General features: G+C 37.6%; 1 protein-coding gene across 3 annotated transcripts in view; it reads left to right on the top strand.

The window, feature by feature from the left end:
• CCSER1 (coiled-coil serine rich protein 1) overlaps positions 1-21,497 on the top strand; it is a 1,185,560-nt gene that overhangs the window by 724,887 nt on the left and 439,176 nt on the right. The gene's annotated exons all lie outside the window — the stretch shown is intronic.

The raw sequence follows: 21,497 nt of genomic DNA, 5'->3' as shown, positions 1-21,497 counted from the left end.
TGGGAATTTGTTTAAGGTTAAATAACATTTTATTTTCATCTGCATATGTCATGTCAATTAGTGCATATGATGAGCGTATGCACTAATATAATATTTTCTGGTAACATGACAAACATGTTTTGCAGATGTGTATCTTAGAAAGGTAGGCATTAGATATAAGTCATTGTAATGAATAATGTTTTTAATCAGGGACTCTCCAACTTTTTTTTTTTCCATAAGCTCCTACAGAAAATTAGTTGTGACCATTTCAAGTCATCTTAACAAATTTGCTGAGTTACATAATTTAAATATTAACTTCCTAAAATAGCTGCTTCATTAATAGGCAAGTAGATGATATTTCAATTTGTTTCTTATTTCTGAAGGCTTTTCACTCATTTACATATATCAGAGGACTTTATCTTGAAGAAGAAAATAAAAACAGGTTGAATCAGTACAACTAGCAATGTGACTATTTTGGACTCTAATTGAGTACTCAGGGGAGAATTCAAACACTTTCACCGTTAGCCTAAAACTTCATTCTACCAGTCGAATTCCTCTTACTGATTTACCAAAGTTCTTCCAACCAAATTTCATACTAACCTCTGCTCCCCTACTGAAGCAGGAATTTGGGGGAAACATAAGCAGGCTTAGAGATTTTTTTAGAATTGGGGTCCATGGTAAAAACACAGGGCTACAGACAGGGAGAAGGTACACAAGGAAGCCAGGTGCAGTTGCATCTCCTTAAGACAAGGAGGCAGCAACAGATATATTTCTATAAGACAAGGGAACTGGAAGTAGCCAAGAAAGGTCTCTATTTAAGAAATAAATGGGAAAGCAGAAAGCACAGAGGAATGGAAGGACTATGAGGGAGGAGAGCCTCAGGAATCACTATAGTAACCAATTCGATGGGAAATATTGACCAATCAGAGGGGATATCAGGACACAGTCACTGCAGCCTTTATAAACCATGGAAAATGGAACCCAGTGGGACTCTTCCCCCTCCCTACATGGGAGTCAGTTCTGTGGGACTCTTTCCCTCTCCCCATGTGGGAGTCTGTACTTGTTCTTCAATAAATCTCCATCTTTGCTATACCACTTTCTGTCTGTGGATTCGTTCTTTGACTCTAGTGGACAAAGGATCCAGGTTCCAGTCCCAAAATATGGTATCACTACCATCCCAGACCAATGGCAAACACTATGTTCTCCATTCTAAAATTTTGACATTTCAAAAATGTTATTAAATGAAATCATACTTTATATAATCTTCTAAAATTAGCTTTTTTTTAAAACTCAGTATAATCCATTGAATAAAAAACAAATTGATTTTGTCATTAATTTGTTCCTTTCATTATAGAGTCGTATTCCATGACAGTCATGTACCACAATTTGTTTAACCATTTACCCATGAAGGACATTTTGGCTGTCTCTAGTTGAAAATGAGTAAAGCTTATGTAAAAACCATGCACAAATTTTTGTGTGAACTTGTTTCATTTCTCTAGAATAAACAACAGTACAATTGCTGGGTTGTACTGAATATTAGTTTATTTTTGCTAATATAATATATTACAATAAATTTAGTGGATTAAACAATAGAAAATTTGCTATTTTACACTAGAGGTTCAAAATCTCACTGGCCAGAGTCAAGGTGAGTACAGGACAGTGCTCTGTCTGGAAGCTCTAGTGAAGAATCGCCTTTCCAGCTTTTCCAAATTCTAGAAGTTTTGTTCATGTTCCTTGATTACTCGCCCCCTCCCCCCGCTAACCCCCATCTTTAAAGCCAGCAGCATAACATCTTCAAGTCTCTTTCTCCCTCTTTTCTCTTTATTTCTCTGTTTCTGTTATCGCATCTATTCCTCTCACTCTTGACTGTCTTGCTTTCCTCTTTCCTTTAAGGATCTTTGTGCATATAATGGACTCAGCTGGATAATCTAACTCAATCTTTTCATTTCAAGATCCTAAATTTAATCAGCTCTGCAAAGTCTCTTTTGACTAGTAACATATACCTATAACCTAATTCCCAGAACCTGTGAATTAAAAAAAATCTTTATTGATATCAGAGAGGAAGGGAGAGGGAAAGAGAAATAGAAAATCAATGATGAGAGAGAATCATTGATTGGCTGCCTTCTGCACACCCCCTACCAGGGATTGAGCCCACAGCCTGGGCATATGCCCTTGACCAGAATTGAACTCGGGACCCTTCAGTCTGACACTCTATCCACTGAGCCAAACCAGCTAGGGTGAACCTATGAATTTTTTATTGGGGAAGGGGCAGGTTGGCATTATTCTGCCTACCACATATGGTCAGTACATGTTCAACTTTATGAGAAATTGCCAAATTTTTCAGAGTGACATTACCATTTTACATTCTCACCTCTAATATATGAATGGCCCAGGTTGTCTGAATTTTTACGAGCATTAGGTGTTGCCACTAGTTTTTATTTTATCCTTTCTGGTATGTATTTAGTAATATCTCAATGTGGTTTTTATTTACATTTCCTAGATGGTTAATGTTGAACATTTTATCATGTGCTTATTTGCAGTTGACATATCTTCTTTGGCAAAATGTGTGTTTATCTTTTGCCCATTTCTAACTTGATTATTTGTGGGGTTTTTTTTTAGTATTGAGCTTTTTCAGGGCCAAAGGTTTGATAGAAATCTTGAAGAGCATCGCCTACTCTTTTCCATCGTTTATGATCAATAGTGCCCTCTAGGGGAAACCATGGACAAGTTTCATGAATAAAGGAGAAGAATCGCCTAAGATCTTTTTTCTTAACCCTTACTCCCCGTGTCCTGAGGGACTCCTTGAGCCCACCTAGAAATACCTCATGAGAGTTCAATGAGTTGCCCATTATTTTTGGCTGGGTAGTTCTCAAGATCTCCTCCTCCACGTAAGCCTCTGGGACGTATAAACCCCGTGCCAGATCAGCTCGGAATTTTATAAATCTCTGGTGATCCTTATGTAACCGCTCTCCTTTTACCTTACGGCCTCTGCTCGTGTTTCATAGGTCGGGATGTATAACCCCCATACCAGGATAACGACCACTAAGACATAGCGAGCTCAGAGTTTGCCAGAGAGGGAGACACAGGTTGGGCCAGAGAAAAATTTCTCTTCCGAGTGATTCAGAGTTTTCACTGCCGGCTTCGGGTACCTTTCATTCTTCCCCGAAAGGCGAGGTGAAGCGCTTATTAGTGGACTGGAGGGAGATCAAAGAAAACTAAAAAGGTCAGTCAAAGAGGGTGCCAAAAAGGGTGAAAGCTCTCAAGAGGTATTTTGAAAATCTTGTTTGACAAGTTTCGGCTGCTTACCTCTCCAATGATCCGTCTCACTGTCGGGCGAAACCGCGGCGATCTGAATGCTGAGTCTTCACTCGCGAGTCAATACTGCGCGGCGACTCAAAGGGGTGCCTGGCCAGGCGCTTCCAAGCAGACGTTCTCGCAGGGGGTCCCCAAGTCGCCACGTTGGGTGCCAGAGTGTCCCGACCCGCGGGACAACAACGGGGGAACGAAGAGACACCCTAGGAGAATGAGACAAACAAGGGACACGAGAGAATGGAGGCAAGACAAGATTCTGATCAAGCCTCAAATTTTATTTTTTACAGCAGCAGATTATATTTGCTCCAGGGGCGACGGTGGGTAGCAGGGGTGGGTAGCGATTAGCCTATCAGCAAGTGGAAGCTGTTTGTTTGTGATGTGACAAATGGTGTGTGACGGTTATTCTTTATTGTTAGCTACAGGACACGCGTGGCTTCCAGCAACTGGGAACTGGAACTTTTAGTTTCTAGCAACTGGGAACTAGAGACTTCTAACGTTTAGTTTCTAGCAACTGGGAACTAGAGACTTCTAGTTTCTAAGATGGAGTTGCTTGTGCCATGGCTCCCAACAGAGCTTTGAGTGTTCTTTATATATTCTCGATAGTAGCCCTTAATCTGCTATGTGGTTTGAAAATCTCTCCTTTCAGTCTGCAGCTTGTCTTTTAATCTCTTTACACGGTGTTTTCTAGAGCAAAAGTTACTTCTTTTGGTGAGCCATAAGGCTTCTGATTTAGTAAATTATTCTTGCTAATTCTTAGAGCTGTTGAAATTTTCAGGACAACTTTTCATGGAATTATAAGATATAATCCATTAAAATATATTGTTAATTCTGAAAATAAACAAATTTTTATAAAGTAGTGTTATGTATACATTATATTTTAAAATCTAAGCCAGCTTGTGAAACATTTGCATTTACAAATATAAATTTAGTATTTTATAAAATATTCTTTCCCTTCTGCCCCTCCTTTTTTAACAAAAATCTTATCTTCTGTATCTCAATTTTAAACTAAATTCTTCAGAAGACTTTCATACTCTAGAATAGTTCTTCCTGCTAAATAAATAGCACCTGTACTATCAGTATTACAGGAACCAAAATACTGTATTTTACTTGGGTTTTTAACATATGTTTTATATTAATAAGTTAAGTTGTATTGTGGCAGAATTCTAATATATTTTCTTGTACTCTTTATCTCAGGGCTTAGACCCAGGGACCGGCACATAATGGATATGTGATAAATATTTGTTGATCATATAAATGAATACAATTATCACTCTCTAGTAAAAATGATTATGATATCATTGTATAGGATAACAAATAAAATAAGCTTTCTAAAAAGAATCCTTCAAAAGCACATCTATAAACTATTCCTTTTCGTATTCATTCTCCAGGTATTATTTTATTCCTAGATTTTCTTAAAACATTGTAGCAGCTAGTGGGCATATCAAGATGAATAAAAGCCAGTCTGAGACTTAAAAGAATCAGCATTCAATTCATGGAGACAAACACCTGTCCAAATAGCTCTAACACAGTCATAAATCCTGTAACAGACACATAAGCTCTATTGAGGGACCAAGACCTCACAGAGGAGGTGATATGGAACTGAAAATCGACATGAAATATATGACATTTTTTCCCAATTTCCCCCCCAGACTAAATACAAAATAGAACCAAAGAATTGGCTTCTGCTCCTTGTTGCCATAGAGTAATGTGGGGCAGATTTTTCAATTTTTAAGGGTTCTTTTATTATTGTTCATGTTGAGGATGTTTATACAGCAAGATTTACTATCCCTTCTGGTTTTCTTATGGCAATACAAACCGTGACTAAAAAAAGGACAAGTGAACAATTTCTTGAAATTTTCTGTTTTCAAATTTTCATCTGTTTCCATGGGCTTTAGCTACTTCTGTCTTTTCAAATCACAAATCATCTATATTATGCTTGGCATTGGATACAGACACAATTATGAAAGCTCTCACAAAGTAGGTACATTTATTACACTATGTTAGGGTTAGCAGCATTCATTGCACCTGTTGGTACTGATGTGCTGCACACCTTCGGGATGATTTCCTCAGAGAGGTGCAGGATGCAGCCAGCGTAATGGCAGACAGTGGTCCCTGGCTCAGTGGAACATTCCTAAAGATAAGGTAACCAGAATAGTAAGCGCTGGTCCTTTGCTTTTGGTCTAAAATTAGCCTTAATAATCAAAATTCTTAATTTACCTTCACTTCACCCCCATTAATTTTATTTAAAACAAGTTATTATTATGGAATATTTGCATTTGACATAACTGAATCGGCTGACAGCCAGTGCTAGTGATTGCTGGGATGATATACGGAACAGAGATTATGGACCCTGCTGAGAATGTCAGTGAGTCATAAATGTAGCTTGAGACCTTGCAGAGTTTTGACATCTGCTAGTACTAACATCAAGTTTCTGGCTTCAGTAATTTTGTGATTGGTTAGCTTTTGTGTGTATAGGACTACGTTCTTAACCTCATAGCATTATTTAAAAAATTGCATCAGTTATGGTATTGACAGTAGTTTAGTGTGAGGCTGATTAAGTTGCCACTATGATGTGAAAATTTTTTCAAACAACTTTTTTTGGGAATAATAGATCAGAAGTATATAGATGAGGTTACATTTTTAAAGCTGTTTTAAAATATATAGTTGTAATATTTTTTAACTAAACATTTAGGAGTATAATAAATATATTAATTTCCTTTGTATAGTGCTAAAGATGCAAAATGTAATGTGTAGTTGTGTTTTTCTTTTATTGTCCATTTAATGTACTTCCTGAATAATGAGAGTTTACATATTTTCAGTTTCCTAAACTTCCCAATGAAAATAATGATGAACTCTATCCAGCCTGGCCAGTATGACTCAGCAATTGAGCATTGGCCTAGTAACCAGGAGGTGGTTGGTTCGATTCCCATTCAGGACACATGCACAGGTTGTGGGCTCGATCCCCAGTATGGGGGTGAGGGGGGGCATGCAGGAGGCAGCTGATCTATGAAGTTCCTCTCTCATTGATGTTTCTAATCTCTCTCTCCTTCCTCTCTATAAAAAAATCAGTAAAAACATATTAAAAAAATAATTCATTCCACTTACCATAAAGATAGATGCCAAGATGTCTGAAGAGTATTTGAACATGTGATTCTCAATAGCAAATGCCAGGAATCTTTTCTGATAGTATGAGAAATATTAATTTGTGGATATAATTTTAATTTTTTAAAAAATCAATCTAATCGTATAACTTAATATCTACTAAAATACTTATGTCCACCAATCTAATTTTATTAAGGTTTTCGCTTACAGAATATTAATTTTATGGACACTGGTCATTTTGCACAATTCTGTCATTTTGCAACTTTAACATAATGTTGCAATACTGACTTTAAACCATTGTTTAAAAATAGCCTTTTTAGCATAAAGGTAAAAAATTAATACACAATAATGATCTAATTTCAACTTTTCCATAATGCAGTCAAGTGTGTGTACACAAAATCTTTTGGTCTGTGTTATTACTTTCTTGAGTTCTCCGTGCCTGGCAAATTAAACGTAAAGTTGTATTAGACTCAGGAATCTTTCAAAACAGGCATCAGAATATGTGCTTTCCTTTTTGACACGGAGCTGCCAAGCTTACAGGTGTTATATAACTATAATCTTCATCAAATACGTCTGTAGTAGCTTTCAAATACTCAGAACCTCTACTTGTGAACGCTTCTCTAATATTCCTAGATTTCATGTTTAAACATTGCATGATTTGCTCATGAATATTTTGTCTTTGGTTTTTACATTTCATGTATTTCTGAGTGATTTATTTATCCAGCAGTAGGTATTATCGCAAAGTTTTTCACAGCCTTATTCTGGTTGATGAAACACGATCGCAGAGACGGTGTTCCAGGTCTCGGCCTCTGTTCTGTATTAGCGCAGGTGGGAATGCGTGGCAGCGCACTTACACTGTTGTTCACCATCTAGGAGGACCTCGAGAGAACAGCATGAAGTGAATAGGGAGAGTGTGGCCCTGGGTCCTTCTTTCTAGATTCAGTCTGAACATTGTCCATCTGACATCTTGGTCTGTTTAAACTCTGGAATTGCCCCGGGGCATACTTTTCCTGTCCACCTTTATCCACCTTCCAAGTCAATAGCCCTGGAAGCCACTCAGCCTCACCTGATGCCCACAGAGTCGGCACCAGCTGTCCTTCCACCAGATGATTGCCCGACACTGCGAAGGACCGGTTCTGTGCCAGGCATGAGGGTGGAATACTGATAGCGTTCCATCGTTGCTGTGCCTAGTTAGTCTTCAGTGGAAAGTATGGTTCTACCATTTGGTATATTAACTTTCCATTTTATTGTGTTTTACACATCGCAGAGAAAATTTACACACAGGCATTGTGAAAATTGATTTTCATCATTCTGTGAGATGGGAATGAACCTTCAGTTGTTAACTACTGGAGGCACTCCTCAGGACTGAAGCCTTTTCCTGTAAGATAAAGAAATTATTGCAGTTAAAGGGATGCCTCGTTATTTGGATGGGAGGGAGAGGAAATTATTAGTCTCATTTAGATACTAGAGAAGTCCCTGGTACATAAAACATATAGAGCTATCAAGTAACTCTGTGTTTTTTCCCTGGGCAAACTCATTCACAACCATGGTTTTAGTTACCAATTAATATTTCTCACCATGCTTCCATTCATTTCTTCAGCTCAGCGCTCCATCACGGACCTCACACTTGCTTTCCTCATGCCTGGCATATTTTAAACCAAACGCATCTTCCCCCAAACAAAACTGTACTTTCTATAGTATTCTCTTCCTTATCAGATAGGACCCGTAAAGCCAGGAAGACGGTGTCCTCCTGATAACCATAACCGTGAGCCTACGGTGTGTCTCCCCACGCCGAAGAATGAACTCCACAGACCAGAAGATTCAAGCACAGGCGTGGGAAATCTATTACAAGCAGATTCAGACTCCCCAGTGGGGAGGGGCCCAAAGAGTGGGCTGCCCATTAAAGCCTTGTAGTCCAGGGGTATATATTTGCTACAAGCCTGCTCTATGTCTATCTCTGTCGTCACCTGATTGATTCCCTCAATTGTTTGTGCCCAGGAACGGACCTGAACTTTCCCTGTTTCTGTGTGTTCTTTCTCCGTTCCTGTGCTGAACTTTCCCTGTTTCTATGCGTTCTTTCTCCGTTCCTGTGCTGAACTTTCTCCGTTTCTATGTGTTTGTACACCTTGTAACTGTAGACCCTCCCTTGGTTTCCCATGCCTCCTGCTTTGAGTCCAGAAACATTTTATTATTTCTGCTTGGTTGGTTCCTGTGGTCAGACTGGCTCAAACTGACGTGTCTGCCCCTGTCTATTCTACCTGCCTTCGTTTCCCACTGGACCCCTGACTAGTCTACCTCCGTTTCAAGTTAACTCTCTCCCTCCTCTTCATTCCCTGCTTCGTATCAATTATCAACTCCTGTTGATTTTATCTTCAGATATACAGATCATCCTTATCTCTCTTTTGAATTACTGGCTTCCTAAATTATCTCTTCATCTTCAATCTTGATGTCATTCTCTAGTGCAGTAGTTCTCAACCTTGGCTGCACATTAGAATCACCTGGGAATCTTTTTAAAATCCTGATTTCTGGGCCTCATCCTCCGGAAATTCTGTTTCTTTGTTATGGGGTGGGGCCACAACATTAGTAACAAAGAAACAGAATTTCTGGAGGAGGAGGCCCAGAAATCAGGATTTTAAAAAGATTCCCAGGTGATTCTAATGTGCAGCCAAGGTTGAGAACAACTGCTCTAGTGTCTTCCACTGATAAGAGTCATTTTATTAAAACATATGCTTGATCAGATTATTCCCTAGTTTAAAGCCCTTCATCTCTTTCCATTACTCTTAGGGTAAGAATCTTTGTCCTTAGCAAGTCCTTCATAATCTGGCATCTGTCCACTTCTTTGGCTTCATTTCTTGCCACGCCTCTATAGTGGGCTAAGCTTTTAATTTACTGATTATTCTTAGATTCAGTATCATAGTATCTCAGGCTTCTGAGTCTTGACTCATGCTGCCTGCTCCTCTGTCTGGTACCTTACTTCCTAAGCCCTATCTTTCCCTGGGCCAATCCTTACTTAACCTACAGTTGTCATTTACTTCCTTCAGATCTCCTTGATTTCTAAGATATTGTTGAATGCCCCATTCTCTGTTCTTGAAGCATTCTATCCTTCCCCTATGATGATCCTCACCCCATATTACTGTGATAATGACTAGGGACTAACTTTTCCTCCCATACTGGTCTGTGTGAGAGCACAGATCAAGTCTACCTCTCGGCCCGCCTTTGGCGGTTGAATGAGCTTCTCACAGGGGTCGCCTAAGACCATCTTGCATATTAGGTATTTACATCACGATTCATAACAGCAGCAACGAAAATGATTTTATGGTTGGGTCACAACATGAGGAGCTGTATTTAAAGGGCCAGAAGGTTGAGAACCACTGCAGGAAGTACAGTGTCTGACACAGCCTCTCAATAAATGGTTATTAATGAATGACTAGAATGCTGTGAGTCCAAAAATGGTACATAATCTATCTTTCTATGTTTACTATTCAAAATTTGCTTATCTCTCACTGTGGATATTTTAAGATAGTTCCTCTCAGTACCCTTTCCCATTTTTAAAACAAGGTATTTTCTTGTAACTATAAGTAGATGTTTTTATAAGTTTATTTTTAAAATATGTATTTTAGACTGAGTTTCTAACTCAAAATGCTCCATTTTGCCTAGCTCCCAATTGCAAATTTAATATTCATGGGTTTTATGTAAAACCATTTAGAATTTCTTTTTACTATTTCATTTTTTCAATATAAAAGACATAATTATGCCTTATTGAGTCTAAAAACACAAATGATTTTAGCTTATTAATAAGATAACTCCTCTTTAGAGTTTGCCTTAGTGGCTGTGAAATTTCATTAACATCAAGGACATAGAAGGCGATAGTTTCAGCTTTGTGCTGTTTTTTGAAAGTCCACATGATGACTCAAAGGACTAATAAGGCAAACCTGTGCCTTCAGTTATGTTTCATCATGCATGTACCCACCCTTCCTTCTCTTCCATAGGCTTATTTGCATCTGTTGCTTACCACTAGGGAGAATAATCAATAATGATGAATAATCATGTTACGTACCTCACTCAGAAGAGGCTTATTACACGGACTTTAGAAGTAAATTACATGAAAATCCCCCCTGAAATGCCACAGAAGTCATTGATGAATGGGATCCTTAGAGCCAGTACATGCCAGACTAGCTTTAGACAGCATAATGGTTTTGCCCAAAAGTAAATAAGTAAATCTTTGTCATCACACACTGCTATTTCTTTAAGCTTGCTCTCCAATTATGGACAGATGTGGAAAAAAAAAAGAAGTATATTTACCCAATAGCCTTCAAAGAAGAAAAAATATATATAATTTCAAACTACTGGTAGTTTTTTAAAATAGAAATCACCACCAGTTTTAATTGAAGAAAAGTTCATCAGAGTTACTGTTTATCAAGAATGAAAAATATAATGTACCTACAATCTCTTTAGGGAGAAAAAACAACTAATAAAATCAAGATAAAAAAAGATTCACTTGGAAAATAAATGCTTACTTAAGATAATAGTTATAGCTCTATTTGGAGTTCAAATTTAAATTTGCATGTATAACTAGAAGTAATATAATTTTGATACTGTGGCTGTTGCTGTCGAACCACACACCTTGTAAAGTTATATATATTTCTTTCTTAAAGGATATGTAGCTTTTAATCATGATTCTCTAATTATTGATAAATTACTTTAATAAACCTATCAGTCTTTAAAAGCACTTGACAACTTTACAAAAAAAAAATAATACCAGGGAGTCTGGAGTTTGTGTATAGAACCAAATATATCTGTTTGTAGATCATGTCTATTTTCCAATTTGTCATTAGAAAAGGTATCTAAGGCGCTTATGTTTTCTTTGTTTCTGCTTGTTCTTTCTTCCCCTCTACTTGGAAATTAACACTCAAGGATCTTGATCCTTATTTAAATGTGATCTATTACATACTGTACCATATGGAAAGCTTAACCCACTTGTGGTTATAGGAAACCCAAACCTTTGCTATGTTTCTTTATATCTTTAGATAGATGAGCTACTTTAAAGATAGTATCTTAAAAAAAAATGTTCTTACGGGGACCACCTTCCCATTAAGAGACATGACAAAAGGAAATAACTGTGTTTTAAATTGCAATGCCTATATGAGTGTAAGGATGAATTGGCAAGATTCGCTTTTAAACTCATAAGGCAATTTAAAAACTTCTCATCATAGTTTTACTCAAATCTCTAGTTTTGCCTCTTTCCTTTTCCTCTCTTCCTTTCTGGAATGACTTCCAAGTCACTGTTAGAAGAAAGGAGAAACCATGCCACACATTGCGCGAAGAGCCTGCAAAGCTGTTTTACATGAAATAGTGCATGTGATAAAAAGTGAAAACCACTCCAACAGATTATGTTTATGTAGCCAATATTCGAAGTGACAGACTTGGAGAAAATGCAGTCACTAGTCTTAGGTTGATATATAAATCATAAACATTTCAAACTCGTTTAATATGCTAATTCTAATAAAAAATAATTTACAATGACAAAGTTTAATTTGCAACCTAATTGTTTAGTGTACATATTTTTCGGAAAAACGATGAGTCAAAACATTATTCTTCCTTTTTTATTCAGGAACACATTTTTGCATCTTTTTCTTAGAAGCATTTTATTTCCTTCTAGTTTGATACAGCTTATGCCAAATGATTCAGTTAATCAACATTTATGTATTATCATCTATTATGACCCAGAAACTGTAAAAGATACAGGATAATATTACGTACAATAAGTCTTCTCTAAGCCAGCAAACCATTAATGCACCATGATGAGATATCTAAAGTGGCAGGAGCAATGACAACATTTTTTAAGGCAAACTTCAAAGTTGACTGGGTTTTTAAAGATCTACTAGTGTGAATCATTCATTTGATTTCAGTTAATATGTGTGAACACACAGATATAGACAGAAACAGAACATACAGGCATATTTAAAATAGTTACATTTTTCTCTATCTTGTAATTATGACTACTCTCAAAAATATAAATTTGGTTATTTAATCCAATACTTTTCAAAGTGTGATCCACAAAATGTTTATTGCTGTTACAAAATAAGTCTGGAAACGGAAAGTATAAACTTTTATAGAAATTTGAAGATTAATTTTATGTCTGGTAAATCTAATAGAAAAAAGGAGGAGTTTCCATTTTATATATTTTGTTTTTAATTTCATTTCTACATATGATTCATATCCTGTTTTCCGAAACACTGGTCTGTGACAGATAGAAAAGTTTTTAAAAATGGTCACTATAGATCATCTGAGAAGTACTGATTTAAGCTATAGATAAGAATTCTATTAAGAAATTAAAGAAAGTTTTTCCTTTTATTAGTCAAACTCTCTAAAAACTGTAAATACATAAATTCTTTGTTAACCCCTGTCAAAATTTGCACAAAGGAAGTTTCTTTATTCTTAAATATTGTTCAGTGGATTGAAATAATCAATACTAAAAAGAAAATAAATGAGATAACTGACATTTCAATACTGTTATCCAAAATAAGGCTAATATATTCAAATTATGTGAGTTGTGCTTCTTATTTTTATTTACATTTAGAGATACAATGCAAACTTGTAGACACTTGAAAACAGCATTAGTCATTCTCTTTTGTTTAAATTACTACACAAACATAAGAATGTTCACGTTAAAAGAACACAAGTGTATTTTTATTTGTCAATGCAATAGTTTACAAAGAAATCATATTTAATGCATATTTGAATGAACAAAAATTTTAAAGATGGAATGTTGCTATCTAGCTGTTACAACTGTATACACATTTTTAAAAAGTAAAAAAAATGCAGGAACATGTGCATTCTGAATATTTTACAGCTTTGAGCTAATAGACACAAATGTTTTTCAGAACATATTTGTTTTATATAATCTGCATTTTCTGTGGTGTCAAACTGGGGAGTTTAAAAAATAGAAACTTAGACTAATAGTGGAAGAAAAAGTGTTCCTCTAGCTGTCCCTCAACAACTCTTATGAGGCCTTCAGCTCTTCAGAGCCACCCTCTTATTTCTGAGAGCCTTCAGGGAGACTCTCCTATATATGCTGAGAAATAGATGTAGCGTTTTCCACTCTCCAGTCATTCATTCTTCAGTTTCTGCTCTTTGTGATGAAGTACTGTGTGATGATGTAAGCTTCCGAGGCGTCAAATACCCTGGCGGGTCAGGAAGCCCTGTGAAGGCGCATACCTGTTCTGCTATTGCTGCTGCCACTGTGACTGATGCCTGTAGGATGTCCTGACAATACAAGGCATTCTGTGGCCTCTCTGAAATCTCCCTTCTGCAAGAACTAGCACACAGTGCCAAAGACAGAAGGGTGTTCTGCAAACATAATTATGACACCAGAAACACTCAGTACTCTGAGGCACAAAAGGGACAATTCTTCGTCCTGGCCGTCCTGTTATACTGTTACTGCAGGACCCCGAACTCTACATACTTTCTGCTCCTGGAAGCTCACTGTTTATATTAAATCAGCTCCTTTCAGTTTTAAGTTGAACGTGTGCATGTGCATATGTATGTGCGTGTGCGTGTGCATGTGCATGTGTGGTTTTTTATTTTGATTGTTTGTCTGTTTATTTTTAACTCACAGCTTTTGTCATTCTAGGAGCCCACATGGGACCAAGCCAGGAGAAGTGATGTGAGCAATGTATACATGACAGGTTCCTTTCCCGAGGCAATTTCCATGCACCAAGCGTGTGCTTCAGCTTTCTATAGTCTACTTGTTATCCTCACATAAATTGCCTCTGGAAGGGCAAACACATTCTGCATTGTGGGGTGTTCACCGATTAGGCAGAAGGTGGGATTGTGGCATAAGCATTTCTTAGAGCATCATTTGCTAAATTTGATGTCTATAGACCTTAAGCTTGTTTTATGCTTCACAATACATAAATATAAAGTTATAGGACATCATAAATTTTGCTATTTCTCTCTCTCTCTCTCTCTCTCTCTCTCTCTCTCTCTCTCTCTCTTTTTTTTTTTTTTTTTTTTTTTTTTTACTATTGTCTTCCCCCTATCCACTATTTTCCACTTTTTTTACTCATCTTACCCCTATCCACGTCAGGTCACCTATAATTTCTCCTTACCAAGAATGGTAAAGTAAGCTTAAGTATTAAATGACCTAATGAATGCTAAAAAAGGAATTGAAGTTGAAGATCATGTTTTAAATCATTTTTTGAAAATACCTTTGCTGATTATCTAAGTGTCAGTGAATTTTCAGCATTTTATGAAACGACCAGAGGTCTGGTGCACAAGATTCGTGTGCAGGTATGGTCCCTAGGCCTGGCCTGCGATCAGGGCCATCTTTCCGGCTGCCAGCAGCTATCCCCATCCCCCGCTGAAACCCACCCCCTGTTCCCTATTCGTCATCAGGTGATTGGAGCCTGCTGGCCAGGAAGAGGAACGGAGAAGTTGGCCATTCAACCCGCTCGCCAGCCCCACCCCCCACCGCCACCCACCCCCAGTTCCCCATTTGCCATCGGGTGATCAGAGCCTGACGGCTGGGGGGAGGGTCCAAGAGGTCGGCCATTCCTGCCTGCTCACCGGCCCTGCCCCCACTGTAGGTCACCCTCTGTGCATGGGGCAACTGGTGGGGCAGGGGCCTTGGCCTGGTGCCACCCACATCCTCCGCCACCCACCCCCAGTTCCCCATTTGCCATTAGGCAATCAGAGCCTGCCGGCCAGGAAAAGGAACCGAGAGGTGGTCAGTGCACCTCATAGTGACTGGTAGAGCAGGCATTCTGGTCATTCTGCCCTTAGGGTTAATTTTCATATTACCCTTTTATTATATAAGACAGAGGCCTGGTGTACGGCTGGGGGCCAGCCGGCTTGCCCTGCCGGGGCCCTGGATTGGGGTGGGGGTTCCTGCTGGGGTGTGGGGTGTGGGGCCAGGCGAGGGGACCAGGCAGTTTGCAGGCCAACCCTGGCCCCAATCAGGGTTGGGGTACCTACTGGGGGGTGTGGCCGGCCAGGGCGAGGGGCTGCAGGTAGTTTTTAGATAGGCCCCGCCCCGATTGGGGTGGGGATCCCCTCTGTGGGGAGGGGCCGGCTGCGGCAAGGGGCTGTGGTCATTCTGATCTCTGGTCATTCTGGTCGTTCTGCTATTTCAGTTGCTGGGCTTTTATTATATAGGATTTTCTGACTGTCCTGGTAATATTCATGGTCTTGTCATCTGTCATGGTACAAAATAAACTTTGAAATATGTGATTTGCAATTTAAATCATGAGCTGTTCCAAATCCATTAGGAGTTTTCTCCCCGCTTTGCGATAAGAATATACAATCTTTGGTTTTACATACACAGAATAGTAGATGGAGCCAATTTGATTATTCTTCAATTAAACTTCACAATGTACCATTTTAGCACTTACTCTAGAAGTACTTTCTGAGGTAATAGCTTAGTGTAAAGTTTTAAAAGCTATTAAGAAGATTTAAACTATCTTGTTTAAAGGAAAAAGTCATGTTTTTGCATACCATTAGCTGAAAGGTATTAATAAAAGGTATGACTTATTAGGCAATAAGGATGAAAACTGAAGGCATCCACTTTGCCAGGAAAAGTCCAAGATTGGCATGAAGCCTGTGGATAAATTATAGTTTTAAATTAAATATAATCTTTTTTATTACTCTGTCAGTTTTAAAACAGAATTATGATTGAGATATTATTTTCTCTTAGTAATATTTCATAAGATAAGTATTTAAACAAAGCTAGTAAAAATCACACATGTAAAAATGTTCTAAGATTAGAGGAAACTGACAGATAAAACAGATGATATTCACATTAAATTTGAACTTCAGATAAACAGCAAGTATCATTTTCGAGTATGTCCCAAATATGCATGAGATATATTTATGATTAGAAAATGCATTATTTAGCCCCAGCCAGGTGGCTCAGTTTGTTGGAGCATTTGGAGTGTCTTCTGTCTTCTGGTACACCAACAAGGTTGCAGTTTTGATTCCCAAAGGCACATACCTAGGCTGGGGGTTGGAGCTCAGCTGAGGCATGTAATGAAACATGAGGGAGAAATATTATATCTATTTGAAAAGACTCATTTGTAGCTAAACAATTGAACTGCCTTTTTGCAAGTGTAACATACATAGTTTGAGCTGCCTGTCCTGCTCAAAGCCTCTTGCTTTATTTTAAAAGGTGGAATAATCTTATGTGGTAAAGTTATAGTATTTCGAATTTTTCTCCTTTTCCCCTCTAAGCACACCATTCTCATTTAGCTACTACTGGTTGATCAAGGTGCGTGTTTCATTTCAGTGGAGGCATATTGCCCTGTGAGTTCTGATTGGGTTAAAGTGACCCAGAGTAAATTTTGTTTGGGGAGCAGAGCTTACATTATGTTGAGTCCTAGCAGGAGTAGTTAATGTATATGTTAAAACCCCATACAAGCCAAAATTGTGAAGACGCAGACACAACAAATACATTGTAAGGTATAGGTTGAATGTCTTCTATTTAAATACACACACACACACACACACACACAGACACACACACACACACAGTAGGTCCTTGAGATCTGTTCCTATGGCACAACGTAATGCAATTTTCCCTGAAAGTCAGAACCCACCTACATAAGCACCTACGTCACTCACATGGAGCACATACACAGCAGTAATGAAGTGAAACAGTAAAAAAAAAAAAAAAAAAAAAAAAAAATTAAAAGAAAGGTAACAATTCCTGACCTTTACTTGTGGTAATACAGTAAATAATAAAAAAAACATAAAGCACATATGTACATACGTCAAAATGATGGAACTTTTTATAAATATATATAAATGGGAAATGGCGACGTAACCACAAAACGATGTACATTGAGTCCGACATAACCCGAGGACTGTCTGTGTGTGTGTGTGTGTGTGTGTGTGTGTGTGTGTGTTTATTTTTTAATTTTTAAAATCCTCAACTGAGGATATATTCATTTATGAGAGAGAGAGAGAAAGAGAAAGAGAGAGAGAGAGAGAGAGAGAGAGAGAGAGAGAGAGAGAGAGAGAAGGGGGAGAGAAAAAGAAACATTGAATTATGTGTGAGAGAAATATTGATCAGTTGTCTCCCACATGAGCCCCAATGGGGTATCAAACCCACAACCTTTTGGTGTATGGAATGACACTCAACCAACTAAGACACCTGGCTGGGGTCCAACATATTTTAATCATTGTAATTCTATTCACTCTAGTTATAACTTGAAGAAGAAAAAAGAAGGGTGCATAAAGGAAACTATTAAATATAAAAATTCAGATGCAGGACACTATTGATTTATTAGAATAAACCCTATCATTATAATTGCACATACTTAGATAACTAAATAAAAACATTCAACTGCATATATATTTGTAAACCTACAATTTAATCATAATGTTATATTTTGGTAATGAAGTAAATATTTTGGGTGTTTATCAGCATGGAATGCTTTTCTTCTCCATTAATCAGAAATAAAACATACTGCCTTTATGCTTAGGAGTCCTAAGTTGGCTACAGTACAGAGTTGATAAAATAGAATTATTGGTAGTATACACAAGTGTTACCTTTAAATGATTGAGTTTAAGGGGGAAAAACATTGCTAGATTAGCACACTTTACTACAGGTGCAAAAAATGACTCAAAGGGCATATCCTAATGCCATTTCATCAGGCATTGTTAGTTGACAAAAAAAAGAGTACTTTTATTACCTTAATACAATGATATGTAATAATTACCAAACTTGTAAACAAATAACACTTTAAGTAAAAGAGAGCACCAATATTAGTGATACAATCTTATTGGGTCACAGAATTCTTCACTACTGCACAAAAGTAATCTACTTGTTTCTTTTGTTCTTGTTAACAGTTTCTTGATTATTCATGTGTCCAGGAGAAAATTCATGCTCAAAGCCCTAAACCTGGTGAATATTATGAGCATGGCTCCCCATGGATATGAAAAAATTAAATTGTTTGTTTGAGACAGATGCAGCAGTAACCAGAGGGAATGCGTTTGCATTCACATCACAGTGTAGCAGAAACATCATTTAGAAGCTTTAATACATATTAATACTGTGTTTGAGACAATTATAAGCTCTAGCAAACAAAAAATAAAAATCCAGGAGAAGAATGAAGTCACTCAGTATTAGAAGCTCCACTGGTTATAATCATATGGTAATTTCATAATTAATTTTAGTATATAAACTAGAAAAATCTTACATAAATACACTAGAAATATATTCAGAAAAAAGTCCATGAAAAGGAATATAGAGTGATACTCTTCACAGTATAAAGCAAATGGAATGACCATGAAACCACTAGTCATAGTTTTTCTATTTTTTTCATTAAATACATTCATATATGTGCTCTCAAAAAGTAAATATTAGCTTAGAATTTCATTCCATCCATCTCACAAATTTTAGTGGAATCTTTATCATATAGGGTTTTCTTTAACATAACAGTATCTAAAGTCCTGAAGATACTTGTTAAGGAAATCATATACCAAAGGTAAAACTATGCTCTGAGAGACTCAACCATTATTTTAAAACAAGCAAATATTAGATACTAGAGTCCTAGTGCACAAAGTTCGTACACTCAAGGGGGGAGGGGTGTCTGTCAGCCTGGATTGTGAAAGGGCACAGGCCAGGCCAAGGGACCACACTGGTGCACAATCGGGGCCTGGAAGGGACGTGGGAGGTTGGCCAGCTTGGGAGGAACTGCAGGAGGGCTCCAAGGCATGTCCAGGCCATCTCGCTCAGTCCCAAACACCCAGACCCCAGCAGCAAGCTAACCTACTGGTCTGCCCCTGGTGGTCAGTGCACATCATAGAGACTGGTCAACTTGTCGACTGTCTGCCCCCTGGTGGTTAGTGCATATCATAGCAAGCAGTTAAGTGGCCTTAGCATATTAGCATATTACACTTTGATTGGTTGAATGGCTGACCAGATGACTGGACACTTAGCATATTAGGCTTTTGTTATATAGGATTAGAGAGACTGTACCCAGATACTTTGAGAAGCAAGGGGAAAGGGTTCTCTACTTTTTTTATTTTTTGAAAACTTCTACATGTTATACAATCATCTAAGTTATCATACTCATTTTAAAAACAGGTGTGTGCCTGCCCTGGCCAGTATTTCTCAATGGATAGAGAGTTGGCCTGCACGTGGAAGGGTCAAGAGTTTGATTCCAGGTCAAGGGCATATACCGGGGTTACAGTTGGCTTCCCAGTCAATTTGGCTCTCTCACATCCATGTTTCTTTCTCTCTCTCTCTCTCTCTCTCTCTCTCTCTCTCTCTCTCTCTCCCCTCGTCCTCTCCCACTCTCCTTCCACTCTCTCTGAGAAAGCAATGGGAAAAATGTATCCTTAGGTGGGTGAGGATTAAATAAATAAATAAATAAATAAAAGTTAATAAATAAATAACAGCTGTGTAGTCTTTTTTTTTTAAATATATTTTATTGATTTTTCACAGAGAGGAAGGGAGAGAGATAGAGAGTTAGAAACATCAATGAGAGAGAAACATTGATCAGCTGCCTCCTGTACATCTCCCACCGGGGATATGCCTGCAACCAAAGTACATGCCCTTGACTGGAATCGAACCTGGGACCCTTCAGTCCGCAGGCCGACGCTCTATCCACTGAGCCAAACCAGTTTCGGCAGCTGTGTAGTCTTAAAGGGAATACCTGATTTGGCCAAAGTCACAGAAGTAATAACCATAAAATGCAGGGTTTGTACACCCCAACCTGTTACTTAATAGTTGTACAAACTTAGGTAAGTTTATTAATCTGTTTGCCTTATTTTCCTATTCTATAAAATAGAAATAATAATTGTACCTGCCATAATGGGTTTTTGTGAACATAGTCATAGCACAAAATACATTCTGTTTAAGTGTATTGGTCTCTAGCTCCATGTTTGTTCACTGCACCAGAAAAAAGCGGACATTGAATTCACACTAACAATGTGCAAATATTTTCACCACTCACATATGATTGTTTTATATAGATTTATACATTGCCTGCTGCAAGATGGGCTATATATTATTGCCATTAATATTTCTTGACTATTAATTTAATCAATTAAAAGGTGATGAATGCACAAGTTATATGTGGTATAATTATTATTATTATTTTACCTGTTTTTTTCATCACGGCACATAAACTAAGCCTTCCAAGAAATACACTGGAGAACACACAGACAATGACAGAATGGGAAATTGAACTCTATGAATTTTTAAAAATCGAGAAAACCACATTACATTATCAACGTGCTAAGAGAATCCAAATAAATAAGTATCAAAATTAGTTGAAGAATTGAGATACCAACATTGTCTACTTGAATGCGTGGCAGTGATGGAAATGTCCTGTACCTACTCCATCTAATACAGGAGCCAAAAGCCATATACAGCTATTGAGCACTTGAAATGTGGGTATTGTGACGGAGGCACTGCATTTTGTACCTTACAGTAATTTAATTAACTCAGATTCAAGTAACTACATGTAGATGTCACAGCTGTAGGCAGGAAGCAAGGCAGAGCCGATGCCACCCTAGAAGCTGGGAGCCGTGGAGGCATTTCTGTGGGAAGGAAGTGACCTTCTGAACTGAGGAAAGAAAAGGACTAGCAGATTGGTTAAATTAAAATCAAAGTAGGAGAAAATTTGCAGAAGTTTCAAACTGTTAGTCTTTGGGCATGTTAAATAGTAGAAAGTTTAAATAAAAGCCTCAAGATCCAGCTTCTCTGAAAAAAAAATAGGAATATATGCAAGAAGTTAATTAATATGCCCCTCTCTGAGGCATATTTTCTTCAGCTGTAAAATGCAAAAGTTGGATGAAAAGACATAATTTCACCCTGAAAATCAACTTTATGATTACACAGTATTCTGATAGACATATTACTGTTTTGATTTTATTGGTTTAGCTCAGTTGTTTATTGCAGTTGTCTTTTATCTCCAAGGTCACACCTTCTGTCCTCAGAAAGTTTAGTTATTTTCAGATTGTTTACTAACCAGCATCTCATAAATATCTGCTTTGCTTATGGGCAAAACCAGAAGTGTAAATATGTTTCTGCTGAGAAAAGTAAGGAGCACATCTCTTTCACTGAGGTTCTTTATTGTAAAATTCACCTATAAATA

Source organism: Myotis daubentonii, chromosome 1, assembly GCF_963259705.1.
Source record: "Myotis daubentonii chromosome 1, mMyoDau2.1, whole genome shotgun sequence".
NCBI lineage: Eukaryota > Metazoa > Chordata > Mammalia > Chiroptera > Vespertilionidae > Myotis > Myotis daubentonii.
This window is presented reverse-complemented; position numbering and strand designations above follow the sequence as displayed.